Source organism: Pieris brassicae, chromosome 1 (assembly GCF_905147105.1).
Source record: "Pieris brassicae chromosome 1, ilPieBrab1.1, whole genome shotgun sequence".
Classification (NCBI taxonomy): domain Eukaryota; kingdom Metazoa; phylum Arthropoda; class Insecta; order Lepidoptera; family Pieridae; genus Pieris; species Pieris brassicae.
In genome coordinates this window covers 18,052,137-18,072,433 of record NC_059665.1, presented here as the reverse complement: position 1 = coordinate 18,072,433, position 20,297 = coordinate 18,052,137, and the positions used below count along the sequence as shown (strand labels likewise).

The 20,297-nt window shown below is 30.9% G+C and overlaps 1 protein-coding gene across 2 annotated transcripts in view; it reads right to left on the bottom strand.

Annotated features, from left to right (window-relative positions):
- The window catches only part of LOC123719446 (rho guanine nucleotide exchange factor 17), a 79,912-nt gene extending 63,630 nt beyond the window's left edge, over positions 1-16,282 (bottom strand). For both annotated transcript variants that reach the window (XM_045676194.1, XM_045676185.1), the window contains exon 1: positions 16,079-16,282. The gene's annotated coding sequence lies outside the window, so the exon portion shown is untranslated. The remainder of the gene's footprint in view (positions 1-16,078) is intronic.
- Positions 16,283-20,297: the final 4,015 nt, after the last annotated feature.

Genomic DNA, 20,297 nt, shown 5'->3' with positions numbered 1-20,297 from the left:
AAAGAAAATATCGTTTTAACAATGTTACAAGATAAACCAATCTAGCAAGGATAAAGTTCAATGTGTAATATGATATGACATAAGTCAAGACAGATAATACGTAGAAATAGGAACTATATTAAACTGCTATACATCAGTTGCCTAAAACGTTTATATTAGATTCAATCACAGGAAACCAAGAATACAAAATAGCACCATTTTTGGTGACACTTTATGTCTGTTTTAAGCCCTGTCAGCAGTGACCCCGCCATGAAGAAAACACTTATCTCAAAAGTCAAAGTCAAGTAGGTATGATTTTAAATTTGACTTTTACTGCCAGTTCGGAAATCAAGAGTTTAAAACAAAAGACACTCTCCGCTCACACTATTAATGCCACTGATATATAATTGTATTTATGCAAAACCTATGATTTGATAAGGTGCCTTTTTTCCTACAGAACCCAATTAGATATTGAATCATAATTTCGGACTTTACGCCAAGTACGTACATTAAGTCGAGTAATCATAGGCCTATTTCCTGTACCTACTTTTTTATCTTAAATAAACCTTAATTATTTTAACCTTACCTAAAAGTCTAACACTACGTTAATTACTTTAGTGTGTCCCTGTCCTAATTAGTTACTTCAATACCCTCTTATTATATATATTTACAAATAGAATAAGTAGGTTAAGCGTGGAGTCGCTAAAATTAAACTCACGTTCCCATACATTGGTTTAAATAGAAGCTTAAAAGCTTAGTTGAATATTAATAGACACAAAAATATCGCGACCTTACAATAAAAAACGAGTTGTTTAATTATTTAAAAAAATGATATCTATAGGTACATCTGCACAGCAAAAAATCAATAAGGATCTTTTGACTGACATTTAGCCCGTCATTTCTCAAATACACCAGTAGCCTAATAGTTTTCTAAGCATTCGCGAAGATTTATTATTTTTATCTCAGTCCGATATGTAATTAATGTTGGTAATCGTACACATCTCTAGACCTTATTACAAGAGCCATAAGAACTGTCAACTCGAAGCGAAATGTGTGAAATGCCAAATGATTTTTAAACGTATATCTATGGTCTTTAAGTTTTAATTGGTCTAATTTAATACAGAGTTAAACGAACTTACATGTACTTGACCTTTAAATTATGAAAGAAACATTTGTGTAGGTGTTCATCATACGTGCCGGTCAAAATAATATTGTATTACAGTTACAAATTGTAAATGTAAAACACTAGGCGGATTTTCGTAGAGACGGCTAAACTCATTAGTAAAGGACTGATCACACAGATTATAGAAAAATATAACAATGAACATTGCATTATTATATTGTTTCATATAAGTGTGTATAGTAAGTTTTAGTCTATAGTAGTGTATGTGTATAGTAAGTTTTAGTCTATAGTAGTGTTTACCAACGTGGGAGCATGCTCACGATCAATGGGGCAATTTGATCGTTAAGGGGGGCTTCGAAAATTTATTAAAATAATTAGGAATTTGTATAATATGTGTTTCGGTAACAATTTCCTTGTAATTTCTTTATATAACCTTTCATTTAAGTTTCTAAGTGAAATATTCCACTTTCGAGTATAAAAAATTATGTATGTTACATAGGCGCGGAAGAATTTTAAAACGGCTAAGGTGGACATCGCACAAGAAAGGTGAAATACTGGTGTATAGGATTTCTGGGTGAAGATTTTATTCACCTGAGTTATAGATGTAGGCGTATGTTTTGTATCATTTTTATGTATTAAACATGTAATACATAGTTACAAATAATATATATTAATTACTTGTAAGTTATGTGAGAAAACTAGTTTTTAAACTAGAGCAGAGTTGGCATGAGTGTGCGACGTTCACCCATAAGGTATATAAGTAAACAAGTACATGTCATTCGAGAAGGTTTGTTATGATTTTCTTTTAAAAGTTACATAATCGACTCTTGGAAAAAGAGTCTGTGACATTCCACCTTGAACTCATAGGTTTCAGCACCAAAACAAGTGCGTATTCACTTACGGTGAATAAAACATCATCTAGGCTTTTCGACCTCGTGTGTCAGGCGCAGAAGGCTGACACACTTGCTTATTAAAGAATAATAAATGATCACGAAACACACAGAAATCTGAGGTTCAGACCTTAAAAAGTATAGCCACTGCCTTAGTTTTATAGTTGAAAAACTTATAGTCTAGTGAAAACTGAATATTCAAATTGTAAATGGAAATTAAATTTAAATAACTTCTTTTTGCAACCCTATTTAGGAGGCATAATGTCATGGCAACCTATAACCCTGAATCCATGCAATATTTTATAAATAATATAAAAAGACAGCCTTATCTTAAAACCCTATTAAATTTGTAGAACTTTCTGATTTTATTGTAATATGAATTACCTATTTGAGATAATTTTTATGACTTTTATTTCACGTTTCGCGAAAGTTTCGATATTATTGCCACAACGCGCGATAACAGGATATAACTATGTATTATTTGTCAATAATTATGTCAATGGCTTCATTAAGTATTCAATTTGAATATTATTAGAATAATTCACGTTTTTTGTATACTACGGGGGCGGTCCACATGTCTATGCTAAAGATGAAGATACACTATGGAAAGAAATATTTTTATATTTTGTTTTAAATAAATATTACGTTTATTTATATTAAGATACGAGCGTGATAAGGATAAAATATTTATGAGTGATTTTACGTTTTTAAAACGATCCATTCTTCGCTGATCCTATATAATACATTTCTTTTGTACACACATTCGTGCTATCATTAATTAAAAGTTATTTTAATATCAAATAAATATAAATTGTCCCGTGGTGTAGAAACAATAGTTACAATATATAACAGTGTATTAATTACTAAAAATCAGTGGTCATACAACATTTTTCGCCTACCTTAGATTTCTTCAGTTTCATGGACATTTGTTTTTTAATTATTTTTGGGTCAAAGACAGTTTGATTACGAGGATTTGTTTTGAGCGAGTGTTTAACGCGCCCATATACAGATTGAGACAGGGATAGTCCATTGGTGTTCAGTCAGGACGGACCTACGACCTCAGGGATGAGAGTAGCACGCTGAAGCCACTAGGCCTAAACTGTTCTTTATATTTCTTACACAGTATGGGGAAAATGTTATATGCTTTATCGGTGTCCATGAGACAACGTAGCGTCGTAGTAGCATTATTTCTATATGTTACATAGTGTATTTACGTCTTTAATCTGTTCGGTTCTACAAAGAGAATCGTTCCAGTTCCAATCGATTAAATACAACGCTTTATATTCGAATGATTAATCGTATCAATTTGTAGATTTTGTTGTTTTCCGCGCCAGTACAATATAGAACCATGGGTAAATCACTCTCTTCCGTCGGTAGCTCATGTCTGAACGTCACGTAAGCAAGGAAACATCTGGAGCGGATAATCTGTTTCCACCTGTTTCTGCCCAGCACCTCTCTTATAATGTATAGTTTTGAGGACGATTAGTCTTTCACTTGATCAACCATCTCGTTGGTGAACGAACGGTGATCTTTTGCCTAGTTCTTTTCGCCTCTACGAATTGTATACACGAAATATTATATAATTTGCTGTCGGCATAGACAGACAAGTCCGTATGCGGGGTTAGGTCAGGATTGGTGTTCGCTGTCTTCGCAATGTATTCTTAGCATTCCAGCACTACATCTCAAAGGCATCAATCCTTTACCGTTCCCGAGCCAAGTTGCCCCACGTTTATAGTTACAGGGAGATAGGTAGAGTCCATATGGGTCTAACATTGGTTTTGACAACAATTCCTCTTTTCTTCCGGATTTTGGAAATCTCATAATTAAGGAAGCCTCGTCAAACCAAAGTTCTGTCTTGTTTGATAAGATATTTGGTAAGAAAACTTTTGGAATTTGAAATATAGGTTTGGAATTTGAAAGATGTTCAAGAAGTTGACGAAAGCTATGGATTTATTGTAATGATACGTACAAAGGTTTCGACACGATATTGACGTAAATATATTTTAAATAGCGCTTAATTAAGGATTTCTTGTTCGATTAACTTGTTGACATCTTTATTGTGGCAGATTTAGAATCTGATTTATTTTTGTTTAGTCTCAATGTTTGACGCTTCTTAAAACTTTCACGGAACGAACCAAACTCAGAGTATGTATGGATATGTATGGATAAGGTTCGACGACGACGCAGTGCCCAACTAGTTTACGAATAACAAATGACTAAGCTTGTGAACATATCCATTAAAGTTTAAAAAAACTTAAATTGAAAAATGATCACGTATCTAAACGCACATAAACATTAATGTGAGGATATTAAAGTTAAAGATTTTTGACGTTTGACAAATGTATTTTGGTATAATTGCTTAGCACCTATCTCAAAGATATTAATCAAAACATTTTTTAATATCATTTTGTTTCGTTTCAATTTAGACTACGAAATATTTAATGTTTATGGATCGTACAAAACAAAACAAGGGGTCTTACATAAGGGACCAGAAAGTTGGATTCGACATTAAATTATATTCATATGATTTTTTGATTATCCTTTATAACAATCATACTTCGATCCCGGGCGAAAAAAATATTAATGAAATATAATTGTCACTTAAAAGTTCAAACTATTTCCCATCTTTTTACACTCTAGAAAATATATTACATACGATTTATGGTGTAGTATAAAAAGCAATAAAAAAGAAAGTCTAATTTAAAATACAATGAAACAAAATTCACGAACTAATAATCCGCATGTATAATGATATAGATCTATTGGTCAATAAACTCATTTATTTTGTCAAATTTATGAGGGCGATCTTTTATTTATTCACCTAATTTTAATATTCACAATAGTTGATTTTATAAATCAGATAGTGTAATGTAGATAAGACCAATCCATCATTGCTATGTTTTGTTCTATAATTTTATCGAAATAAATATATTAAGAGAAATATGTAATAATACAATGAATAGTATTTTTTCCTTAGTTCGCAATGACTCTCATACCACAACAGTATTTTCAGTATGTTAATGCTTGGATATTAAAAGGCCGGCAACGCACTTGCGAGCCTTCTCGCAATGTGAAAGTCCATGGCCGTCGGCATCAACATTCGGTGAGCTTCCTGGCTAAAATATATTGAAAAATGTAAAATATTTTAGCTTAGGGCCCCTTTTTTTATATTCTTTAATATCCGAACGACGAAGCGTTGTCATATACTTTACAAAAACATCATATTTATTTGCACGAAAGTCGAATTCCGACATAAAACGGTTTTCTCATGACATAACATTGACTTTAATATGATAATTTCGTTTCATTGGTCTGTAAAAATTTGATGGCTAAATAAAAATAAGGGCCAGTGAATTAAAATTGATATGAGGCAGGGATTTGATTATTTGATGAAAATTAAACTCAATTAACGATAATGGTTTTACCGATGTATAGCATTATTGCCTCACAAACTACTTCTTTAATAATGTACGTACAATTTATCTATATATCTACCTGAGTTGCGCTTTGTAAACTAAACAGAATCACGAACATAACATATAGACGTTATTCAACTTTCCTGTAAACCATACAGATTGTAAAAAACATTGTCTGATTTTGAGCTAACGGAAAATACGAATGTTGTCAAATTTATCGTAGGCCTTTTCAGATTTTCACTTTGCCTTTCGCTACGACGGGTTATCGTACTAAAAATTATTGATCACTTTCAGCAAGAATTTTTTTTGAAAAAGTACATGTTTTGATGTATAAGCTCTATTTTATTAATAAATATTGAAGGTGAAATGCTTTTGGTATTTAGGTTATACGACATACGTATATGGGAAAATTAATTTGAACTTGTGAAGCTTACGCAATCATTTTTAATTAAAAGAATAATTGGTAAGTTATAACTTTTTTATTATCTCGTTAATTTCCTGTCTTGATATCTCTTTTGCCATTGGTTTTGGGTATCGCTTCCTTACAAACGAAGCCAGTAATAATTACTTTGCTTTAACTAAAAATCAAGCTTTGATCAATATTAAAAGTAGATTTTTGCAACTATCGCTAATGTCAAAATATTTCTCTGAAAAGTTTGAAAACTATGCTCGGACAACTGTTTTGATAGGGCTTCATAAGGCTAATAAAACTTTATATTTTAAATACTCAATTATACGAAGGTTTGGTTTAAAAAACAACGTTCAGGAGTCGGTCTAGGCACCTAAGGGGCGCGGCGTACGGCCAGAGGCACGACTAACCAACGAAATTCTTTGCGTCGCCTTGGGTCTGTGACATACCAAAGGATGATGCACCTTTGCTCGACCAAAAATGTCCAATGTATTACATGAAAAAATTAGTATGGGTATATCTATACTTTTCCCTCAGAGAATAAACCTTACTAAGAAAGCCGCAAGAATGCTAGGTGACAAAGATATTAACATAACACATAACAAGATAAACGAGTTCGATATTTTTATATCTCAAACATCTTAATTAGTTTAGCTAATTGGACATAACGTTCAAAACCACTCTTTTATAATATTAGCTATAAATACAAACATTTCTATATCAGAAAATTACTTCTTTTTTTAACAATGAACTCGAACTGAACGATCTTGATAGAAAATATGCACCTACACCTAATGCAAAATATTACTTTAAGCTACTATAGATCTCTTTACTCAATACCTTTAAACATCTACAGCTATCAATGTTGTAAACCAGTTGAGGCAAGGCTTAAAAGTAAGTTTAATATAATTTAACGATACAAATCTTTAATTTGCATACGCCCTTTTTGAAAACGAAATGTGTCTGAAACGTGAGCGACGTTGCACAATAACGACTTGATCAAAACAACAATACATTCACATTTTAATGTTCACTGGCGCTACGATTACGCAAAATCTTTTGTGTTCCGTTACTGACTAATAGGGTTGTCAACTTAGCAATCAGAATACTTTTAATTAGCACATAAACCAGGCTATATAGAATGTCTATTTTAACGTTACTTAACTGACGTGCGCTTACTATTTGCAAGTAAGTACATTACCTCTGCATTTCTGACTTTATTTTTTCCACTGTTATTAATAATAGTATTTATTTTTATGATGCGTTTGGAAAAGACAATCTAATATCTTAACAGACTTTTTTAAATAATACCATGCCATAGAATTACGCTACTTTGCGTAATTTGAAAAGATCCGTTCAGTCACTTGTCAGAACAAATTTTAACATCGGACTAACCTTAAATAATTTCTCTGACGTATATCTAAATAACATTGGATGTTTAGTCTGACAATGGTGTAGATTTTTATCATTGATCAAAAGCTTAATAATATGCTGATTAATTTTCCTCTTCATACATCACTCATTAAGCTCCATTCAATATGTACTGTGATTCTGCAAAACATTACAAGTATATGTATAGTGAAAGGTTTGCTTTGAATATGGTTGAAGATTGATCAATATTACTAAGAACTATTTTTCATTTATTACTATTGCCCGCAACGAATGGCGAATCAAAACCTGAAGACGTACATATTTACTTAGCAAAATAGTAAAACTTGATGTAAAGTGAAGATGTAGCTAACAAAATAAACTCTAGCACGTTTTTATTGTTTAATTACTAACAGATGTATACCTATATATATATATATTTTTTTTTTTGATCAGGTAATGGTATATTATTAAAATTTATACCTACACTATTTACGAGTCTCTGCGAAAAACAAATAGGTATTCTATTCGGAATTTGGCTTTTATACGGGCCTTTAATCTGTTTGCCCACGAATCAATGGATTACGCACTGTTTCCAAGGAAAATTTGGACACTGCTTGCACCAAATTTTTAAGAGACTCAATGTCGCCGTGTCCTTTAGAGCAGACTATGAACTCTAAAACTGACCATAATTTGAAGTCTAAAGGGTTGAGGTCTAGGCTACATACGTTTTTCATCGTTAAAGAGGATATTTAAGTGCTATTTTCGTCAACACCCCATTCCATATTATAATTTGATAATTAACACGAAAATAAAAAACCTATATATATTATAGGTGTTCCAAAATCATAATAATCAAAAAGTTAAAAATAAAAAAAGTTTTTATGTATCAGTATTTATGGCTAGACTATATTATAATATAATGGCCATAAAATTATTAAAAAAAAAAAAATTATAATATAATATGAACTTAAACTATATGGGTATACAAACTACGAATTTACAAATAATTAAAAAAATGACAACAAATAAATGGAAACTTTTTTAATAAACAACAATCTGTCAACGTAAATGCGAATATCTCGAATCAAAAACAAACTTATCTGTGGAATGCGGTCAGACAAAGAGTGCCTGCGCATCATTAACAATGGAAATACTTTACAAGATAACTTGTGCAAATAATGGTTTTGTGACATTCGTGACTGAAGCCAAGGACATGCGATATTAAAGGGAACTTGATCTTCCAATTAATTATCATCCTAACATATGATTTAATTTTATAATAAACAGAAATATTTATAATCTAGACAATTTCGTTCCACGAATAATAAAAGAAGAATTTAAGAGAGTTCGTATCGCGATAAAGAATAAGAAATGTAATATTTTCTGTACATTTTTATACACATTAAAATAAGGATGGTTAGTATATGACTAAATTACTAAATATAAACAAAGTTAAACTTTTGAATTTGCTAAGATTGCGTGTGGAACAACAAATACAGTCGCGGCTAGAACATGATAATTATTTCTGAGTTGTCATACCCTTGGGGCGTTTAAAAATTATTAGTGATTAATTGCATATGTCAGATATAATTACATTGTCCGTAAAATTTAATTTCGCATTAAAATATCGTAAATCTTCGTTGGCAAGAAATGGTCCCTGTCAATTATAATTAGCTAGCTTTTATACGCTTAAGTTTTACTGAAAATCTCTTATTAAAACGGTTGCTCCGTCAGGTGAATACGTACTCAATACAACCTTCGAAACTAAGGTAGTATTGTTAATAGGACTTTCTCTACCTGGAATAAGAACCGTTACGCCAGTCTGCAGATTTAGGTCTTTTTTAACACGATTATGATTGGTTGGAGGTTACTCTAGAAACGGGTTAGATTTTTCATACAAATGTTGAAGAGTGAGCGTATAATATGTTTTTAAAGATATTGTTGATCAACAAATGGCTGGTAATAGTTTAGTATCATATTGTGAGCCGGTTTTAGTACATAGTCCACAGATTACTATGGTTGCCTATAATTATTAGTAAGTAAGACTCTTAAGATTAGTTTTTACTTTATTTTTATTTTTTGTATATTAGGCTTAATCTGTTATTTTACTTATTTAAAATTTAGTCATGCATTTTTTGCACTTTATTCTTTAGTATTTCTTGTTTTATTTTCCTTACTAGCGTTGCCTGAAAGAGATTGCTTGTTATCGATAAGGCCGCCCGTTGCCTTCATAATTTATGTTCTGATCTGATTGTAATCAAAATGTATTAATGTATCACATATGTAATGCATATACTTTAGTGTTAATAAACACATTTTTTTTATTTTGTTAATATTCTAAGCTTGTTTGTCCTAACTAATTTTAAATGTATATTTTATTTCGTGTGTAATTTTTTATGACATTGCATTATTATCGATTTAGGGTCACCAGTTAGATTATGTCTTTTATAAATAAATACATTTGTTTTCGGCTTATGTAAATAACTAAATTCTTTTTTTACTACAATAATCGTTATATTTGGTAGATATTGGACCAATGCGTACAATTTTGACCTTTCTCATAATCACTCTATTGGTGAAAATCGCATGATTTAGACTTTGTTTTATAATATAATTATATATTACATATGTAATGAAAGTGTTAAAACCATAACTTTTCAATGACAAAACGTTGAAAGATAATAATTAAACAAATACGGGTGTATACATTTTAGGTTTTCTTATTTAAATATTAAATTATGATTGTACAAATTTTTTTTTATTTAAACGTACTGGAGCAGATAATAACGCAATAATGATACAGGTAAATAATTCATAAGCAATAGTCGACATGTATGGTTATGCGAAATTTAGCAAAAGGACAAATAGACTGTGTAAATATATTGCCATAAAATAGTATCTTGTTAGTAGGCGGTGTGAATATTGGCGCCATTTTTATTATGACACGACATTTATAGACATGCAAATGTAAATAAAGGTCTTTAATACATAAGAAGAGGTCGTCAAACGGTATGTTTCCAGCTTCATTGCCCCTAATTATATATCGATATTTAGAATTGAAACATTCAAATCACCTTCCAAAAGAAGGCCCCAAAACATCTATCTCGATTTAGATGTTTATATGTAATGCTCCGATACAAACATACTTTAATTTAATTTCAATGGCCAAATTAAATTTTGCTAAATTATAATTGTATGTAACTCAGTAACTTGGATTTTGATCGATACAAGTCAAGCCAAAGTTAAGTAGGCATTTATAAATTTTTTCTTATGTTTAAATCAAGCTAACGTCGTTTATCTTGTAGTAAATATGAGTCAAAGTTATTTATATACAAAGTTATGCCTTAATGAAGCCTGCCCCAAGCTTCAAAGAGGAAATAAAAGACTACACCTTAACAATGATATGTCAGTGCTGATGACCCTGCTCTTTGTCTCAGAAGTAGGTTGCCAAAATTTATATAAATAAAAATGAATCCTTATTTCCCTTGGTCACGGCATCACGCGTGAGCGGCTGGACCGATTTCGATTGAAGGTTGTGAAGGTTCTCCTGAAAGAAAAAATTAAGAAAATGGCGCGGAAATTAGAAAATTTAAGAATACTTAACCACAATATTAAGTAATAATTAAAAGTAATGCTCCGATCGGAGTTATTATATTGATAAAATACATATAAAATAATTACAGTCGCTAGTTGTTTGTGGCATTAATATTGAAAAACCATGGTTTTCACATGGCCAGTTATATGTCGTCTGTTCCCATGTCGGAATACCAACAAAACTATTTATATATGCGCCAGAAAAACAAACACAACATTTTGTATATCATAAAGCATTTTTAGTTAATTGTACGAATTCGAAATCAATAGTTAAGACAGGACTACGTCTGTCGGGACCGCTAGTAACTTATAAATATAAGTAATTAAAAATAATTATAATGGTTAGATACAACACAATACCAGAAATGCGACATCTATTCGACACGTATTACGTGCCAAAAAGCAAGCAGAGCATTAATTAAATTGACATAAACAATAATAATGATCTGTTCTAAATACTTAAATATTTCAAGTCGATTTTTACTTCATCAATATGCAAGATTAGTATCTTAAACGATTGTAATAGGCTATAATGTGTACCGTAAATCTAGATAAAAACTAGCCTGGCAAATAATATTATTTTAACAAGCTACATAATATTCAGGTATAATAGAGAAATACTTTTTCAACACTGTGTGTGTTGAAAATTTTATTCGATTGAAATTAACCAAGTTTTCAAATTATAACAATCACAATTTCCTTTTAAATTTTCTACTTATTTAAAGTGTTTAATGGAACTTATTTTATACGAGAATTAATTATATATCGATGTCCTATTTATTTGTCATTGTGCAGATGTTTGAAGGGTTTTTACACCACAATACAAAATCCGTTATAACTAAATTACGCATATATGTATTTCCATCATATAATAATTGATACGTACATTAGTGAATTGAATTTTTATTTTTTAAAATTATATGAATTTAATTTTATAAGTAAAATTTGTCATACTTTATGTATGGCTTCATGACGTCTTTAATAATTTCCTATACTGAACGGCAAAGTACGTGACACAGAATTATTGAATTGCATAATTTTTATGCAATTATGGTTATAACACGTCCTAACTCCTAAGTAATCGTTTTATAACGGTAATTATTTTGACAGATATAATTGTATAACTCAATGAAGTGAAGTTGAAATTTTTACGTAATCAAAACTATTATATTAATAGTAGGCTTTATGTTTCTGTTGCTGCCACATTTTTCAAGGAAATCTATAATGAAGTTATGGAGCAAAAAAAATCACTAATTTATACTATACTCATTTATAATATGACAAACATATGCCAAATTACAAAATGTTAAAAACATCGATCTGCTCTTATTTAATAAATCGTTTAAAGTGTGATAAAATTACAACCCCACTCACGTTCTATATATCTTTATCTGATTTCTATTTAACATTTAATTAGTATTCAATATTCTTTCGTTTCAAGCGGCTTAGCGGGGACGGATTTATAGATATTGCTTAATAAACTAAATGTATATATACCTTTTAACCTACCTATTGCGTTTTCATTCCAATAGTAGGATCTCCTTTGACACCATTAATAAATAGTCTTACCTATAATTTAGTTCAAGTAACTAGTTTATGTAAGAGCATATCTTAAGATTGTGTTTACGTGTAAGAAACATTATTATAAACAAGCTTACACTGAGCTAGTATCGTAAGAACGTTCCAGTTAAAATTGGTTGCTGATAGGTCGGACTTCCTGTGGTTACTAAGCTATATTTAAAACATTTAATTATTATGATAAAAATTAAAATAATATACTTTCCCGTTAAGACGCGTGGATCTTAAGAACGATTCTATATAGCGATTATGAACATAAGTCGGTAGCGACTGCTTTGAAGGTGTGACACTATATCCAAATAGTAGTAGTATAATTTAAATATTATGTAAGAGATATATAACACACTAGAGTTTAATATATTTTGTAAAATTTATCACTCAACTCTACATAACATCTGATTTAAAAACGTATTAGGTATAGAAACCTGGAAAAGATCGCTTGTTAGCGTTGCATCCCTTATAATTTATATTATTGGTTTTTCGAAAGAACGAGAGCGAAGAACGAAGTTTTTAGTTACACAAGGATAGATGAAAATTACGTACTTTGTTAATCTAATATCTAAAAGTCAATAGAATGTTTAAAGCTTCAAATTATTCGTATCAATTTGTATACTATAATAAACATTAGAAATATTGGGTTTAACCTTATAGTAAATCCACGACACATTATTTTCCCATAAAATTATCTGCTCTGTTTTTTGCGCAAGAAAGGTAAATTTTTACCGCGCTATTCTGACTTAGCTTTCGAAGAAATCCATAATGATCTGTCACCATTAATTGATTTCTTCGAACGGTGCATAGCTGGAGAGCTGTAGCCTATTTAAGTTCTTATAATGATTTTGATTATATTACATCAAGTAACTGAAATCTTACTATAAATATCTGATGTTTGTGCTACAAAATCTAGTAATTTTAGGTGACGTGTCTTTATCGGGAAAGTATATTATCGTGTATATTCTACAATTATTGATTAAATATAGATTAGATATAGATATTTTAAGTGGTTTTATGCTTTTGTTTTAAATATATCTATATCAAATTTTTTTACTGAAATAAATAATTTCAATACAGGCTCTTTTATATTAGTCACCGGAACATAACAAAATCCGCAATTTTATAAATTTCCTAGGAAACTTACAATACATCTCAAACTTATAATACAATTTATCTCTTGTGTAGAATCCTACGAAAGTTTATAAACTTGCGGATTTTTTTTAATATTCCGGTGACATATACAATTAAGACTCTTATATTATATCTTCGCTATAACTATAGTTTTACCTTTATATTCTTTCCAAGTACTGATATCAGAAATATCATGTTTCCCGTCTGAAAGGCGAGACTCCACCATCTTAAATCTTTTGATATACAAAGTATGAACTGACCTCCTTATAACCGCAACAAGCCCATTATTTTGGTCTTTTGACTTGCAAAATATTTGCAGTAAACTTTAATACCTGTAGCTCAATATAAACTTTGCTGAATCGTATACACATCAACAAGATAGAGATTTCTACGTATGATCATTTTTTATATCATAAGGTCATAGAGAGACGTATTGTAACAGCAAAGTTGATTTGCCTGAACAAAAAAATTTAGTTCACAGCCGCGCTGTACAATTAATAGTTAGTTAGTAAAAAGTTCTCTACGAGTTTTACTAAAAAAGCGCGGTAAAAATAGACGAAGACTTACTAATTACTATCGATTAATGAAGTACTGACGTTACGGATAAGTTATTATGGTTAAGAGCAATGAACTCTGATTTAACGGTTAGCATGTAAGGGAAATACAAAACTTTTGGCTTAGACGGTTTAGGGTGTCATACCACCCATCAAGATTGTATTTTTATTAAATTTTTCCATATATTTTATCGACGTAGACTAGACTGGATCATTAATTTTAAGCAGGATCTTGGTTTAATTGACAAATCAACTAATTTATTAGTCGCGTTATTTAGCCGCCGGCTTGTTTCAATGTATAGATTATAAGGAAGCGACAAGCTGAAATGTATGTATCATAATAAGAGGTGAACATTTGGCGTAAACATAACACAATGTCAAGAATACAAACGAATTTTGATCTTGGAAGAAAAAAAGTCTGATCCATCCTGAAAAATATTTATTGAAATTAACTCCGAACCATGCCCATATAGTTCACAATAATAAGAATTCTTTTTTACGGGACCACAACTATATTAAAGTACTCACGTGTTATTTAATTAAAATATTTCAAATGCGGAATACATTTATTTGTTTATAAACTATTGCAAATAAATGTTATCTTCATCTGGCATTTCAGTGTTGATGTAATAAAATAAAATCGTCATAATATATATCAATATGTATTATTATTCCTTGTAGGTTCTTACATTATAGTCAAGATATTATAAGATTATTGTCAAGTCGTCGTATTCCCGACGTATTAGGTGATACGGATAAGCATAACTTTCACCCATAATGCATTTTTATGCATAATGCAAAAGTGAACCAAAAAAACGTATAACTTTACATCTCATATAAAACGGTGATTTTTTATAAAAATCAAAACAACAATAATTGGCCCAAATTTTAAAAATGCGACAAATAACTATATTTTTTAAGTTGAAATGCCTTAAAAACTAAAAAATCAACAAACTGTATATACTTCGAAAAGTAAATTTTATAAATTTAAATGTTTAGGCCGATTTGTTCCTATTCGAGATGTTTCTTGATCGTATTAATAAAATAACGATTGAATATTTTAAATTAAACATTTAAACAATTGTAATTTTGCTCTGTTTACATTATTTTGATCATGAAGATGAAGCATAAGCTAACTGCATACGTTCATAAAGCGATACCTAGCTGTACTGAAATTAAAGAATTATATTATAACTATAAGTGCGATACCGTTGAATATTTATAATTATATTTCTTGAAGTTTAATACTCACTTTTCAGCATCAAGGGTGCTAAATACTGTTGATATACCGTTTTAAATATTAGTAAAAATAAAGGTACCTTAAAAAGATGGTCCTTTCCACAGTCGAATCCGAAAGTAAAGTGGTATTAAAGCTATTTCTTAAAAGATACAAAAACGTGACTTCGTATCAACGTATGTGTTTAATGCATTGTAATTGTTATGCGTGAACCAAAGTCGTGATTTAATTCAATTTATCAAACCATCGAAACAATTTACCTAACGTAATATACGTACGTAATAAAGTTCGTAAGAAAAAAATAAGACATTCTAGTTGTTATATGCTTGTTACCTTTTTAAACAATAATTTTGTAGGTTTTAACTGTAATGCGTACAATAGTGTTTACATACTTATAAAGCAACTGTAGTAAGTTACCTATTAGTAGAATATTTTCCAATATTTTTTTATTATAATTATGTGCAAATTTTTCGTTAATAATAAAACCATTACAATTTTAATATAAATTATCTGTAACGTTAAAATAACAAGCACGTATAAATGAGTAGATATCGTGTTTAATGATAATTTTTACTTGTCGCAATAAAGTTAAACATAACACAAATAGTAACAAAATCGCAAACCTGCCTACAACTCCAAGCTCTACATAAGTACTAAGCTTAAAGCTCGAACCAGGTTATAATAACATGAAAGCCTCCAGACAAAGCTCTCAATACAAGAACCTTTGCAAGAACAAAGTAGCGTATTATGATCAGTATTTTAATCAAACTGGTCTATAGAAAAATGCACGAAACGAACTTACCAGTATTCCAATCAGATAGGATGACAATGAACTTGACTCAAAACTAATTGGTATCACAATGCCGGCGAAAACAAATCACATAACACGTAACACGGCCAGTAGATTATCAAAATTCTAATTCACACACGATAAATAGTTCAAAAGCGTTGTCGAGTCTTTAAAAAACTATTTCGAATATCACAAAACACTGCGCGTACGCGGAGGGACCGGGCGTTCTAAAACTGAACCAACCACTCTGAAGTTGACGCAATCAAAACGTGCTCTGAACGTTGCTAACTTCACGACGTTATCTTATTGATAGGTGGATGTTGATCGAACTTTTTATGCGTTTGTTGCTAGTAAAACATTATTAATTTTACACTTGCGTTTAACTTTTGAAGCATTTATAGTAGGTATGGGATATTGGTTTAGATTTGTTTCTTACCTTCCTTTTTATTTATTTTTTTGAACTTTTCATAATGTGTAGTAGTGTGTGGAAGTACTTTTACCAGACTTACTAAAGTAATATCTACAAGTCTCGGTGATTTTTTTTATTATTTAATACGTAACACAAACTACTCAAAATAATGTGAAACTAATTAAATAGAAAAAATCAACCTGCCTCAATTGAATGATTTGTATTTAAAAAAAACATGTATTTTACATTTACAACTTGGTAGGTATGACTTTTCTCAGTCGGTTTTGCAATTCGGTAATTAGGTACATATGTTGTCTCCTGACTACTATCGCTGTTAGGGTCCAACAAAATAATACAATGAGTACAACATTACAAATAAAACTCATCAGAATCAAAACACAAAATAATTCACAAAGCAAAACGTAATTATCGAATATGAAGAAATGTCAAAATTTTAGGTCAATGACCCCATCAATAAATCCTCCGTTATAATATTTTAAGTACCGAAAGAATTATTTGACGTATTATAATGATGAAGGGTTATTACTTGGGCGCGATGCAAAAATAATTTTAACTTATGTATCAGGAAACATGACATAACCAGTGTATGATGGAAATCCCTTTAATCTAGAATATGGAATAATAATAAAAGGCGTGATATTATTACTACATTTGATATTTGCCAGATTATGTTTAATGTATAGGATTTTTCATAAATATGATAAGACGTAATCTATCATATGATAGTATATTGTTTTGTTTTGTAAGTATTGACGCTATGATGTATATATATTTCCGAACAAATTATACCCCATAGTACCCTAAATAAAAAATAAATGTAGCCTTTCTTTCGGACAAGTTCCTTTTCCTTACGCACAATAAATTTAAAAAACTTGCCCTTTCTCTCCTCACTCTTCTCATCTTCCCATCTCTTGTACTGTCCACCTTTATCTCTTTCCAATTTTTAAGTACAAACTCATTATAGATTTACTCCACTTCTCAGATCCTTGTCCCTTATCCATTAGAGTACTCTTTGTAACGTCCTCTATCCTTGTCCTTTTCCTAACGTAAGTATGCATTTCTAACTGTATCGCCTTTGCTTATATTCAGTATTATATTCTTCTCTTCTCTCTATTACCCTTTACAAATCGGTTTTCATTCATTTGTAGTTGATAGTACCTATTGGTATACAAGTAATACATATTTAATCTTTAATTCCTTTTTCATATGCCTTTAATAGCTAAGTCTAACCTAAGCAAATTTAATATTAGTGATGGAATACCACATTTTTTATTCTACCATAATTTGGAAAATGTAACCCAGATGTGATCTAATTTTATTACACAAAGAGGAATCATTTAGTTGCCAAAAATATACTTCTTTAAATGTTATTGAATTGAAAACTGTAAATTTGCGCTGATACTACTTATAAACATTAATTAATCTTATTACAGAATTCGCTTTACTTACCCAAAGTAGAAAACTAAATAAATTACTTTCGAAATGTTTGTTCTCAAAAACATTATATGATATTTGTGTTCATATAATTACTTTTAGGAAAATAAATAACTAGGAAAGCAGCTTGACTTAGAAACAAAAAAATTAAAATCAAGTCACAAATCCACTTATATTTTTCCTTTATTACTAATCCATTGACATATTATGTATTATGATTTCAGCCGACAACCAATTAGACACCTACAACCAAGTGAAAGTGCGCAAACGAACATACGGGACGCCCAAAAATAGCAGTCATCGCAGCCCATAGACACCCATTTTTAGTGGGTGCGTTGCTGGCCTTTGATGGAGGAGTACACTCTTAGTTTGAATAGATGGAGGTAGTATCTCTCGACACGTGTGGATTCGATTCCACAGTTCGCAAAAGAAAATACCTTATGAAACGGACCGTGGAATACTTCCAGCCACTTCGAAATTTGGAATTGATGCGGCTCGTATGGTGTTTAAATGAAGCAGGAGGGATCAACCTAAGTCACTCTCCAGAACACTCACCGTACCTTATAAAAAACGCAAATCGAGGCAATGTCTCTGCGTAGAGAGAATCAAGCCGATCAGTAATACATTGGAGATTGACAATTCGACAAGGCCTTAGCTGAATTTGGTCAAAAGGAAGAAGCTGGAAGAAGGTATATGGGAGCACCAGCCCAGAGATGTGAACAGTATTCCATGCGGTCGTACTTGAGCTTTGTAGCGCTGCATACGGTGTACCTTAGTGAAATAATGCTTGGCCCAACCCAAAACACCCAGCTTTTTCAAAGCCAGTTTGGCTTTTTCTTCCAGATGACTGCGGAATTGGACTTCTTTCGGTATGCCAACCCCAATCATACTTAGGCGGGATTAAGTACTAAGGAGAGCGCCTTCAAATTGAGGAGAGGAAGGTTCTTACCTGGCGGAAAACGAGCAAACCTGAGTGTTTGTAGTTTTAAGGTATTTCAACACCCCCAGCATACGGGACAGCCTGAGTGAACAGACCCAGGGGCGGATTCTCCTGCACCAGAAGTAAAGGTGCCCTCCTGGGATCAATTTGTTCTAATATATAACGCTGCCATGATTCGGAGAGGAAGGGGATGAGCTATATTTTCTACTAAGCAGCAAATTATTTCATTTTGTATATATTTTCATTACATACCTACTTTTTAACCTATACTCAATAACTAGAATTGACACTGTCAACAAAGTGCCGACCAACGGACTAACCCCGACGGAGAAAACAGTTCGTTATTATTTATCAAATTTCCACTTCTCACTTGTTTTGCCGTCAATTTGTATCAGTCAATAACTTTCATCTTATCTATAACTTATCAAATTAGGTATTAGTTTGAAGTCTAACAGTTATCTAATATTGCAAATACTTCGACCATTGCAAATATTATATATATCTAATATTGGTTTAGTTGTGTTTAATGTTCCTTTCCTAACGTTTAATCATAAAAACCATTTTGGACTATGTAATTTTATTTTTCAAACATAAAACTACGTTTACAAGGTAATTAAAAAATGCACAACTTTTGAGCTTATTTAGGAAATTTAATTTAACATTACATTATTTAAACAATACAAAAAAAATTGGGCAACACATAGGGGCATAAACATTGTTAACGACCAATTCAGCTACTAAATATACAGAAAAAAAACCGTCAAGGTTGGTTACGGACACTGTGATGTGAAAATTTCATATAATATGTAGATCTTCGCTATTAGCCAAACGCAAACCTAAAAATGCTTTATTCATATATGTAAACAAGTACTTATAAACGTCAGTTTACTACCAGTTCGCAAGTCAAGGGCGTAGAGCGGGCAAAAGAAACTGGAAATAAACTCTCTGCCACTATTTTTAATCGCTAAGTTTTGAGTCATACAAATTGTTTGAACTGGAACAAATCAATCCCAAGGATTAGGATCCAAGATAGACAACCCCTATATTAATTTCAAGGTTTTAAACAGTGTACAATTACACAGCTAAGTGCTTTATTGTTGACCATATAAAAGACGTGTTAATAAATAAACATTAGGTGGCATCAAAACCTAGTGATCAAATTGTTGCAGAAACCAAATCTGACATAGAGATGATTGATATGTCCACAAATCTATTATACTAATTTGTGTAACATGTCTCTATAATATGTTAAAATTGTACTACTATTACATAAAATTATGATTAATATTTGTTCAATAATTTATTGTAAGTTTATAATTTTCATTTTACAATTCGTTGATAGAGTTATCAGCCACTTTCAACTGTAAGAGAGGTTCTAAGATACTCTTTAGCTTTGTCACAAGTGTCGTGTCTCATATGTAGTCGCT